Source organism: Astyanax mexicanus, chromosome 8, assembly GCF_023375975.1.
Source record: "Astyanax mexicanus isolate ESR-SI-001 chromosome 8, AstMex3_surface, whole genome shotgun sequence".
NCBI classification, from domain to species: Eukaryota; Metazoa; Chordata; class Actinopteri; order Characiformes; family Acestrorhamphidae; genus Astyanax; species Astyanax mexicanus.
In genome coordinates, this window is record NC_064415.1 from 33,998,595 (window position 1) to 34,010,057 (window position 11,463).

The window sequence follows — 11,463 nt, forward strand, 5'->3', positions numbered from 1 at the left end:
ATATGAAATGTTCTTTAAAAAAACATTATTTTCATAATGTAGCATTGTGTTAAGAGTGTAAGCTAAGAAGTCTTCCTTGCTTAACTGTGAATGTACTGAACTGTTTTACTTTGATAAGTTTCATTTCCAAAACATATTTCTCAGTACTGAAATTGTTGTTTATTTACAAATTAATTAATAATCAGATAGTCATATTTTGTTTGCAATCATATTTACATAATCCATAAACCATCTTTTTTCATCTCTATTTATTTAGAAAAAAACATATTAGTTTTCAACTGAATATCCTAAAAAAACAAGTTGTAAAGCACTGACTATGTTGCGGTAATGAGAGAAATTTAGGAAGAAAAAAAAAAACAAATATAAAAAATATATATTCTACATATTTTTATGTAGCCCTGTGCATGAATGACATTAATCTGCTTTCAGAATTGCAAAAAAATGCATTTTTAATCATATATTAAATGTCATATCACATTGCGGTAATGAGACATGTTTGTGGACTTCATCTATAAAATGCTAATTAAATATGCAATACAATTTACAAACAAATGTTCTGAAAATAATATTTATGATAGATTTATAATTTATAATAATTTATGTAGACCTTAATCTTAAATCCTCAAAAGGAAATTTGTTGTTAAATGCATTTTGAAAATTTTCCTACTGGATGTCCTCTGAATCAGGATTTCGTGAGAATGACCCAATTACTAATTTTGCATTTAAAAAAATGCACTGCTCCATTTTCCAACCCCTTAATACACTTTTTATATACTGTTATTGCTGTTTTTAAAAAAATGTTGTCTTACCCTTGCGTTCTATGCACCTGGAGACTTTGTTCCGGTCAGGATCATTTTGATCCATGTAGCCTTTGTTGTTGATCCAGTCAGTAAGAGTCTTAACGTGGGTACTGTCCATGACACCCTTGCCTTGAAGCAGTTTGAACCATGTCTCTACCATGTTTATAGAATGTTGCTTAAAACTGTTTTGAAAAACATTAAGCCTGGTTTTGCTAATTTGGGAATCATTAAACTTTTTGAAAGTATTTTCCGTGCCACTGTATACCATGAATCGAGGCATTGCACCTAGGATGGTCAGTTTGAAGGTGGTCACAACATCATCATTGCTTATAGCAGTAGCTACCTCTTTCCTGAAGGCTGGTGAAGTTGAACTGGGAAAGTCACGATGTATTTCTGTTGGCACATAAACAGCTGGAAGTTCAAGGCCATGATTATTTCTTACATTAGCAATCAGATTGGTATCCAGACGTGATGAATTGGTTGCCACTTCAAGCATGGCTTGAGCTAATTTACTACTCTGGTTTCTTTCTCTGGCATCCAATATACTTTGAACAGGTGGTTGGTGATCTGCATTGATAAATGTTCCAATGCCAGCATTTTCATCATTCCCTTTATATTTTTTCCAATTTTTGTACAAAAATATTTTTCCAACCTCTTCATTGAGCACTTCTTCACTTTCATATTTTGGTGCAGCTCCCTCTGCCATGTACCAGTCCCCTCCTCTGATTGATTCTGTCCACTCTTTACGCTTGATGAAATGCTCCCATTGGCCTGGGTGTCTCAGGAGGCTATCTGCCTCCACAGATCGTAGGTGGGCTGCATCCTCAGCAATCTTTTTCTCACTGGCCTTTGGTTTCAGGCCTCGTGCAAAAGCATGAAACAGGCAGTTCTTGTCTTCACCGGTTACACTAACTATCTGATTGTTGATGTGCACATCATAATGACCGCCTGGGTACTGGGCACTCTTTGGTCTGTAGATCAGTGTCACAGTTTGACTGGCAGGCACAGTGTCAGGATTAATCTCCAGCATTTTGGTAAGCTTGCCTTTGCTGTCAGGTGTTAGGATAACAACTTTAGTACCAGTTTCTTCTGACAGAACTCTGATATCGAGAATGGTACCAGGTGTTGTGGGATTCTTAATCTTCTCAGCATGAGACAGTGAGTATTTACCTGGTGCCTCTGCAAGTTTATTTTTATTCAGATCTACTGGCATGTATGCAATATATCTGTTGTTTTGTCCAGCTCTAAGTTTTTCCTCTGTTCTGTGAGTCTTTAAGCCCATTTTTACATAATTTCCAATTATTCCATTTACTTTGCCTTGTACATGTGAAACAATGTGATTGGAGAACTTCTGGTGAAATACTTCTACCAGAGCATCAGCTAATAAATTACAGATGGAATCAGCTAGATCCCTCTTAAACTCTTTTAGCATCTCAGTTTCAGAAGCAGACAGCTCATTGTGCTTTACTTTTTCTGATAAATCTTTTTCTTTTACAAATTTGTTCATTTCTTCTTGAAAGTTTTGGAAAAACTTGTCCAAGAGGCTACGTACTGTACATATGGCATCTGCTGCAAGTCCTGTCATGTGTCCGACTTGGATAGCTGTCAGAATTGCATGTGTTGTGCCTTTAACCTCAGATTTAGCACGCTCAATCACTTCAAAGATGAATGAGTTTAGCTTGTTCTGCCAGTCTGAATAGAATGGCTGTAATGCACTGTTGCCTAACTTTCTGAAAATGTCCAGAAGACTCTCTCTGTTTTCGTCCTGCAGTAGATCAGACAATTGTTGTTTATCCTGAAGGTGTGAAAGTATGATGGAGTCTACTAATCCAGCCAAAGGCTCTTTTTCCATGTTACTTTTCACGGCCTCAGCAATTTTCTTTTTCACTTCATCCTTTATGCCTTCAAGTATTTTATTTAGTAATGCCTGTTCTGCCTTTCCAAATCCAAAAGTAACGATTTCATGTACCACTGTTTTTGCTGTGTACTTCAGTGCGTTCTTCATATTTGTCTTTGTAACAACACTAACACTATCCTTAGCCTGTTTAGAAAGAAACTTTGGCATCAACTTAAGTTCTTTGCCAAATTTCTTGAGCAAAATTTTAGAAGTTTTAAAGCCTTTTGCAATCAGTTTTCCAACTCCAAATCCAATGAGAGATATACCAATAGAAATAGCTTTTTCTATAGCCCATGATTTCCAACTGAATTCTCCTGTCACCATGGACTCAATTCCATAGATGCAGTCTGATATTCCTTCAGTGATTAGCCCCATGCCGACTTGAGCTAATGTTCCAAATGTATATACAGTGAGAAGCACCCCTCCAACAATCTGTAAAACTCCTAACCCGAACACCAGCAGAGCTCCCCATGGGAAACGAGGCTTCTCTTCCACAGCAAAGACATATTTCAGACCTTGTCTGTACAGATTGTTGGCCTCCTCTTGGAGATCTTCATCAGCACTTGACACCAGGGAGAACATGGGTGATTTACTGGCTCTTGCATCCCCCCCTCTTTCCTTGATTTCCTCCAGCTTCTTCACAGCCTCACTGATGTTTTGATCAAAGCAACCCAACATGTTGCACTTGGTTGTTAACTGTTTTTCAAGACTGGTTTGGTTACTGTTGGCTGAGAAAACAGAGGACATTTTTACCAACTGCAGGCAGACCATGCTTTCCTCAACTAGGTATTTCAGAGACTCCTGTGCTTTATTAAGATCATGTAGAGCCCTTGTGATGTAATTTTCCTTCTGCTGCTTTATAGTGCAGTATGCATGACTGTAAAAAGCTATGGCTGCCCAACTTTCATCTTGTTTCATAGCTTTCTCAAACAGCCTTGTGCTGACATCCCATTGTTTTTTATCTAATGCAACATTCCCAAACTTGATGTAGTGGTAAATGCTAGAACATGGTGAAGTCTGACTTTGAGACTGACTTTTCGCCAGAGACAAATCAGCTGTCAAGCTCTTTTGCAATTCAGTTATTTTCAACTGCTCAATTTCTTCTGATTTAGTTTGTAACCAAACCCCCCAGAACTCATTTAAGATGGCAATAACAGCTAGTTTTTCATCTTCATCTGTGATCCTGTGAATTTCTTCAAGGGTTTTGCAGTACTCTGAAAACAGGTCTTCCCGCAGTTTCATCTCAGTGATATCATTCATCATGTCAGTTATCTTTTCTGCTGCAAGTCTATCCCTTGTTTTTCTTGCCTCCTCCAGAGAACAAACTGTCCTGAAAGCCTCTGGAAGATGATCATTGGTCATGATTACCTGAGCAGATCCAGGTTTACCTTTGCGTGCAGTTCGGCCAAATGCCTGGAGTTCCACTCTTGTGTTCTCAGAAAGGAAGGAGAGGATCACAAATAATCCTCCATTGTTGTTCACCTGTTTGGAGACTTTTATGTCTGTGCCACGTCCAGCAAGGTTTGTGGCAACAATGACATCACCAGGAAGAAGTTCCTTGTCTATTTTGCTCAAACTCTCTTTGTCACTGCGGCAGTATAGAATAATTTCACCTGGGATGATGCTTTTCAGCTCCTCATGGATGTCTTTGGCTGTATTGATAGTTTCACAGATCACCAGGGCTGCTCTTCCACCTCTGTATGAATTTTTGGTAATTTCAGCCTGAAGCACTTGCTTTATTTCAGATTTCCACTCTTCAGCTGAAGTCTTAAGTGTACCTTTGACCTCAAATAATTTTCTCCGGTTGAATGTTGGCATTTTGCAGGCAGAGAGATTTGGATACAGGTCACGCAAAAACAACATTTCTGTTTCGCTCCCAAGTGTCCCTGTCGTTCCATATATTTTACCATGGTATTTTTCAAAAAAGCAAATGTTGGAAATGTAATTTGTCACTGTTGAAATTGTACTCAGTTTGATTTGGTGTTTAATCTCAACAAACTGTTGTAGACCATCACCCCATTTCTTATTAAGTTCTACAGTACCAGTGGATCTGAAGTCCACTGGACAGATACTGTCATTTTCTACCACGTATTCCCGTCCTTCCCTTAGTCGCATTGCCAAAAAGGCATTCTGAACCCACACTGGCACTTTCTTCTCTATCAGATTTCTCAGGAATCCAGGGACGCTGATTTTATCTTTAACATTCTCACAGGGGGTGTACTGAATCTTCTCTGAGATCAATTCTGCAATGGGCTTGATGAGAATTTCTTCAGAATCATAGAGAGCACAGCACAAGCCTTCTCCCAAAACAAGAAATGTGAGGTCTGGAATGTCCTGGTTGTTGTATGAGTTGGGCTTTCTAAGAGGGCGCAATCCTTTGTCATCTAAAGTGTAAACAGTAAAACCATAAGGAACATAGTGTTCAATTTCTCTGAAGAAATCTACCATTGCATCCTGACTCACAGTTCCTAGTTTTCTAAGAAGTTCCTCTTTTTCACTTTGGAAGATCTCCTCTGTAAATCCTTTGGGCACAATGTTTGATTCTTCAGCAAGAAGTAAAATATCCATGGGGTCATTAATTTCAGTTCCTTCTGTGTCAATTGAGTCAAATATGGCCTTAAAGAATGAAGCAGGTGGACCCTGTACAAATGTCTGGTGTCCTGTTGACAGGAAGCCATACTTGCTGACATGGCCCCAGATCATGGCCAGAATAACGTTCAGGTGCTGCATGGAGACCATGGGGCTGGAAAGGTAGGTCAGCTGCACTCCCTGATCCAGCAGCAGTGAATCCACTTCATCAATTATGATGCACTGATAGCTGCGATCAGGCCTCACATCTTTCATCTCAAATATCTGGCGAAGGTGATCTGCAGCAAAAGCTTCAATTGTTCCATAGACCACATCCTTCTGGTAGCATTCTTTTCTGTCTTTGTCTTCAGTTTTATCTGTGTTTGTGTCAACTGTGATGCCAAACCACGAGTAGAACTTGGTCCATTCTTGTGCATCTCTTTGACATAATACAGAAGAGCTGGACAGCACGTCGACTTTTTCTCCTCTAAGTGCACGCAGCACTGCGAACATTGCTATGACGCAAGACTTCCCTTCTCCAGTTCCCATCTCCAGGAGCTTTCCAGTGTTAGACAAGGCCAAGAGGCACCAGCTTATCATTTGAGTGGCTCTGGGCCACCACTTTCTTTCAAAATTGCACTGGTGTACAGCATTACATATGACTGCCAGGATATCCTGAAGGTCTTCTGTTTCTGTGCTGTGACTCAGCTTCTTAGCTTGCTGTACATTTCTGTGTTTTTTAATTTCACCAGATTTAATCATTTCTGTAACAGTCTTTACTATACAGTATGATTTCTTCAGAGTTTGTTCATCAATGTTTTTCATCTGCCGTAATTCTTCAAATAGACATTCAATGCTTTTCTCTTTCTCATCTCTTAAACCTTTTTCTAGATTCTGGATCAGTTTTTCAGTTTTTCTTGAATTTAAGAGTTTAAGTAGAGACTGACTACTCTCATCTTCCCAGTCAGAAGAAACCTGATAAGTCTCGATCAGATGTAAAATCTGCTTGATGAAAACACAGTCTTTAGTGAAATGATGGTCAGTTAATGCTTGAAGGAGATCCAGTGCTTCTACTGGTGACCAAAGGTTTTGTGCCACAAGATTGGACACCAGCTGGAAGAGATCTTTAGCATGTTCTTTCAGGGAATGGAATTGAACTGCACAGGCAAATAAAATGTCCAAAGAAAATTTGCCTACCAGAGATCCCCTGCTTGTTTTACTTTCTTTTTCTCCAGCGAACACTCTGAGGAAACTCTCAAGAAATGTCAGAGTGTAAACCTCATCAGAAGGCAGCTTTTCTCCAGTACATTTTTGCAGGATGTTTACAAGTATCTTGTCAGTCTCTGTGTGTTTGTTTAGGTTAGTGGTGAGGATCTGAAAAAGGGCCTTAATAAATCTGTGTTTCAGTTCAACATTCTCATTTTGAAAATTACCCATGAGACGCTGCAAGAACTCCCTAGCATATGTCAGAGTGTCATTTTCTTTGAGCTTTGAAAGTTCCAGATAGTGGGAGTCAGTGATACTTCTTTCAAGAATAATAAATCCTCTTTCAAAGTGAGAGTTTCCTGTTTCTGTCACTTCTAAGCCATATTGAAAGTAATCAGAGACAAAGTCATCCATGGTACCATAGACAATATCTGCCTTATAGATATCCCTCTGTGATGTGGTATTTTTCTTCATGTTTGTGTTGAGAGAAATGTTAAGGTGCTTGTAGAAGTCAGACCACTCCCCAGTTTGCTCATGTGAGTCAGTGTCAGAGCTTAGCACAATGTCCAGTTTGTTTCCCTTCCAGACTTGTGTGGCTGCAAACATGGCTATGACACATGGATCCTCTTCCACACCAACCAGTTCTGGTGTTTGGCTCTTCTCAGTCAGCACCAACACACACCACCTCAGCATGTGCTGCACTGTGGGCCACCAGCCTTTTGTATCTGAAACTGCTTTGCAGAGCATGTACAATAAGTTTAGATTTTCACCTGTGTTCAGGTCTGCATGTTTAAAGGAATCTTTAATAAATGCTTCATCTTTTGGGGCATTTTCTGAATGTTGAAGGACACCAGTGATAATATTTCGTATCACATTAACAACAGAATCATCCAAATTCCTGATTGATTTTATTTCTCCTAGAGCTGAATCTAGACTGCTTGCATCTTGTTGTCTGAGAGCCTTTGGGAAATCCTGTTGGAATCTCTTAGGTCCTACAAATTCAACAGCTTGGATAAGAGAGTGTCCAGCGTCATCTGTCCATTCTGGTGATATGTCATACACATGTACCAATGTGAGCACTTCAGCTATTGTAGCATCTTCTACATATTTCTCAGACAGTGCTTTAAATAGAGCCACTGCCTCTGCTGGTGTCCACTGGTTTGTTTGCACAAGTCTGAGGAGCATTTTAGTAGACTCTGTGTGGTTTTCTTTACCATTTAGATGTGTGAGTATGTCGAGGAGGAACTTGAAGCACTGGACTTCCATCTTTAAAATAAACACAGAGGCTCTTCCAACCACATTCTGTAGTGACAGTATGAGGGTGCCTAGGAATTCTATAAGATAGAGATCCTCAGTGGAAAGGTCGTCCTCAGCCCATTGTTTGGCTATGAGAGCTGCATCAGAATCACAGCTGCCATGCTCAGTAATCAAGTGCATTATGGTTAGGTACAGGGCTTGCGCCAACAGGAGACTCTCAAAAACATTAACTGCAGACTGACTGATGGATTCCATGAGTGACTGTATCTGATTAGAAATGCTTTCCAGGGAAACTTCAGATATCTTCAGAGACCAGGCACTCAGTTCTGTGATGAACACTTGAGTGTGCTGCAGAGTGCTGAGGGATGGAGGATCACTGACCCATTCATCAAACAGGAGTTTGTCCAGGACTAACAGGACGTTTCCCATCTGATCAGCAGTCATGTGAGCAAGTTTTTCTAGAAGCTGATCACTGTCACTGCCTGATTTATCATTTGTCTCAAACTCTTTCAGATTGCATTTTAGAATGTGATGCTTGGACTCCTGTTTTTCTAATATGTATCTGCTCAGTTGCTGCTTTTGAGCTTGTTTGTGTGATTCTTCAAGTCTTTGATTCAGTTCTTCTCTTCTCCTTGCTTCCTCTCTCTGTTTCTCTTCTTCTCTTCTCCTTGCTTCCTCTCTTCGTTTTTCTTCTTCTCTCATTCTTTCTTGATCCCTGATTGGCTTATTGAAGCAGTATTCACACTCATATGCCATGTCTTGGCCAACTGGTCTGTAGTACTCGCCTCCATTAAAAACATATACAAATCGCCCATGAATAGTATCTTTATAGTAATCTGAGAAGGACTTGCACCGAGGCAAGACTTTATCACACTTGCAACATCTCAGCCGGTCGCCCATGTTGTTTTCTGAAGGGGCGTTCCCCATTGCAACAGTATTTTCCTGAAAAATATAGATTATATAAAATTTAGACAGAAACCAAAATTGTAACATAAAAGTTAACAAAAACAACAGATGAACAACACAGCAATTCCTGGCTATAATTTAAAAGGTATTATTATTATTATTATTATTATTATTATTATGCATTGTAGTTGTGATATTGTTTTCATTGTTATTATTTTTACTATTGTAGTGCAGCAGGTTTTAGCTTCCCCTTTTTGCCCCCTCCCATGTCAGTAATGTATTCAGTTTACTACGAAGCAGATAGGTAGAGCCAGAGAGATGAAAAGTAGATGCTGAGAAAAATGTTAGGTTGCTCACTGCTCGTTTGCTCTGTGCCCGAGTAAGAGAGCTTATAACAGCAGCTGTGAAGCTCTAGTAACAAGTAAGAGTTATTAGATTACTGTTGCTAAGTGTTGGTGAGTTCAGAATCAAAGTTGTATTGTCATGGCTGCCCTACACTCACACAAACTTCCACAAAGATTCAGATTCAATACAACACAACATTATTATTGATGTTGCTGTTTATTAATAATTATTGACAATAATTAATTATATTTTAACAGCACATTTTGTCCAGACATACATTTCTACATATTATTTATTAAGTTGGATATTTACTGAAGTATTCAGGCTTGGTTTCCTTTTTTAGGGTTGAACAGCAGTGCCCTGTCTAAAAACTAAAAGACCAGTACAGTTAGGCCCAGAAATATTTGGACAGTGAGACAATCTTCATGATTTAGGCTCTGTATTCCACCACACTGGATTTGAAATGAAACAAATGAGATGCAGTGGAAGTGTTTTTTTTACAAGGTCTCCTCATTTCAGGGGCTCCTGAAACCTGAAAGTCTACAGTTGCAGTTGTTTTATTCAAGTTCAGTGTGGTGGTGCACAGAGCAAATTATGAAAATTGTGTCACTGTCCAAATATGTCTGGGCCTAACTAAGGCTGAGTATTGTTTTAAAATTGTTGATACCGTACTGATACGAAACTTTGAATTTGGTACCAATACCAAAACAATACTTTTTCCGGTACCTTTAAAAAAAACAACAACTGTAACTTAAAATACAAAAAAATTATAATCATTCTCATATAACATATTTATTTAACAGCCGACATGAGTAATCTTATTCTCATACGGTCATCATGAAAGACTCCATCTTTTTAGATTTTGTCGGAACAAACAGTGAGCATGTTTGTAAAGCTTTATTTAGAACAATAATCACCACTAAATGTTTTTGATTGGTGCCTTTTTAGTATCGAATTTTGATACCCAGCCCTAGACCTAAGTGTATCACACTGTATTCTACCACACTGACACATCCTGCTGTAATTTTTAATTGCTTTTACATATTAACTAATATTAAGTGATAAAAACAAAGCATTGAATTGTAAACAGGCTGGCATATGTAAATCTAATCCATGAAATTATAGTATTCCAGTTAGATAAACTACTAAGCTACTCTGACTACACAACACGATGTTCTAACTCTGAATATAAAGGCAGTTTCACCTTATCACAATCGTGGCTTTTGGTTGGCGTCCTTGCACTTAAGGAATGTAAAGGTCTGCTGTAGTTCTAAATGGGAAAAGGCCCTCCACCACCTAAACAAAGAGAAAACATTAGGTTATTAGCATAATCAGACCTTACTAATAAAAGTCCAGCCACTGACTGCTGTGTAAAGGGATTTCTCATAATGCTTGTTTGTCTTATTGTGCCTGTTTACAGATAAAATCTCGCCCTTCCACAAAATCAACAAGATCCACCTCTTTCTTGCTTTATGCGGCAAAAAGGGTGGTCTGGTAAGACACCTCATTCATTCTATGGGTCATGTGCATTTTTTTCCTTCTTAATCTAAGTTTACATTAGTGAAGATGGGTTTTATTTTCCTGTGAATCAATAAATGTCAGTCAGTGCCCATTCCAGTCTGATTATCACTGGGAAAATTTCAACATGAGGCATGCGTGAATTAGGGGTGCAGGAAAAAATCGTTTCGAGCTTGAATCTCGATTCTAACATTGAACCATTCAGAATCGATTCTCATTTTCATCTTTTTTTGGGTGAAGCTACTGTCGCGCGGAGCTCTTAACTGTCCTGTGGAGCTCAGCTACTGTCCTGCGGAGCTCTTTAACTGTTAAAAAGCTTCGCTGGACAGTATGAGCTTCGCGGGACAGTACGTGAGCTCCGCGGTACACTTTAAAAGCTCCGCAGTACACTTAAAAAGCTTCGCGCGACAGTAGACGAGTAGTAGGTGAGTGCCGCGGTACACTTAAAAAGCTCCGCGCGACAGTAGGTGAGCGCCGCGGTACAGTTAAAAAGCTCCGTGCAACAGTAGGTGAGCTCCGCGGTACAGTTAAAAAGCTCAGCGCGACAGTAGGTGAGCTCCGCTGTACAGTTAAAAAGCTCAGCGCGACAGTAGGTGAGCTCCGCTGTACAGTTAAAAAGCTCAGCGCGACAGTAGGTGAGCTCCGCGGTACAGTTAAAAAGCTCCCGCGACATGAGATGAGCTCCGCAGTACAGTTAAAAAGCATATTTTTTTTGTACATAATTATATATAATGTTCCACTCTTGACCTTGTGGCTGTGTTACATGAGTGTTTTTCCAGTTTTAACAATGTCTTCCTTTTAGAAATGAATTCAGGATTAGTTAACCATGCTAGAAATTAGCCATTCATTATTGTGGCACTGTCACTATGTTGCAAAAGGATTTAATACAGTAAGGAACCTAAGTTTATTGTTTTTAATAAAAAATCATTTTTTTTTATCTGCTTGCATAATTTAAACAAAATTTAT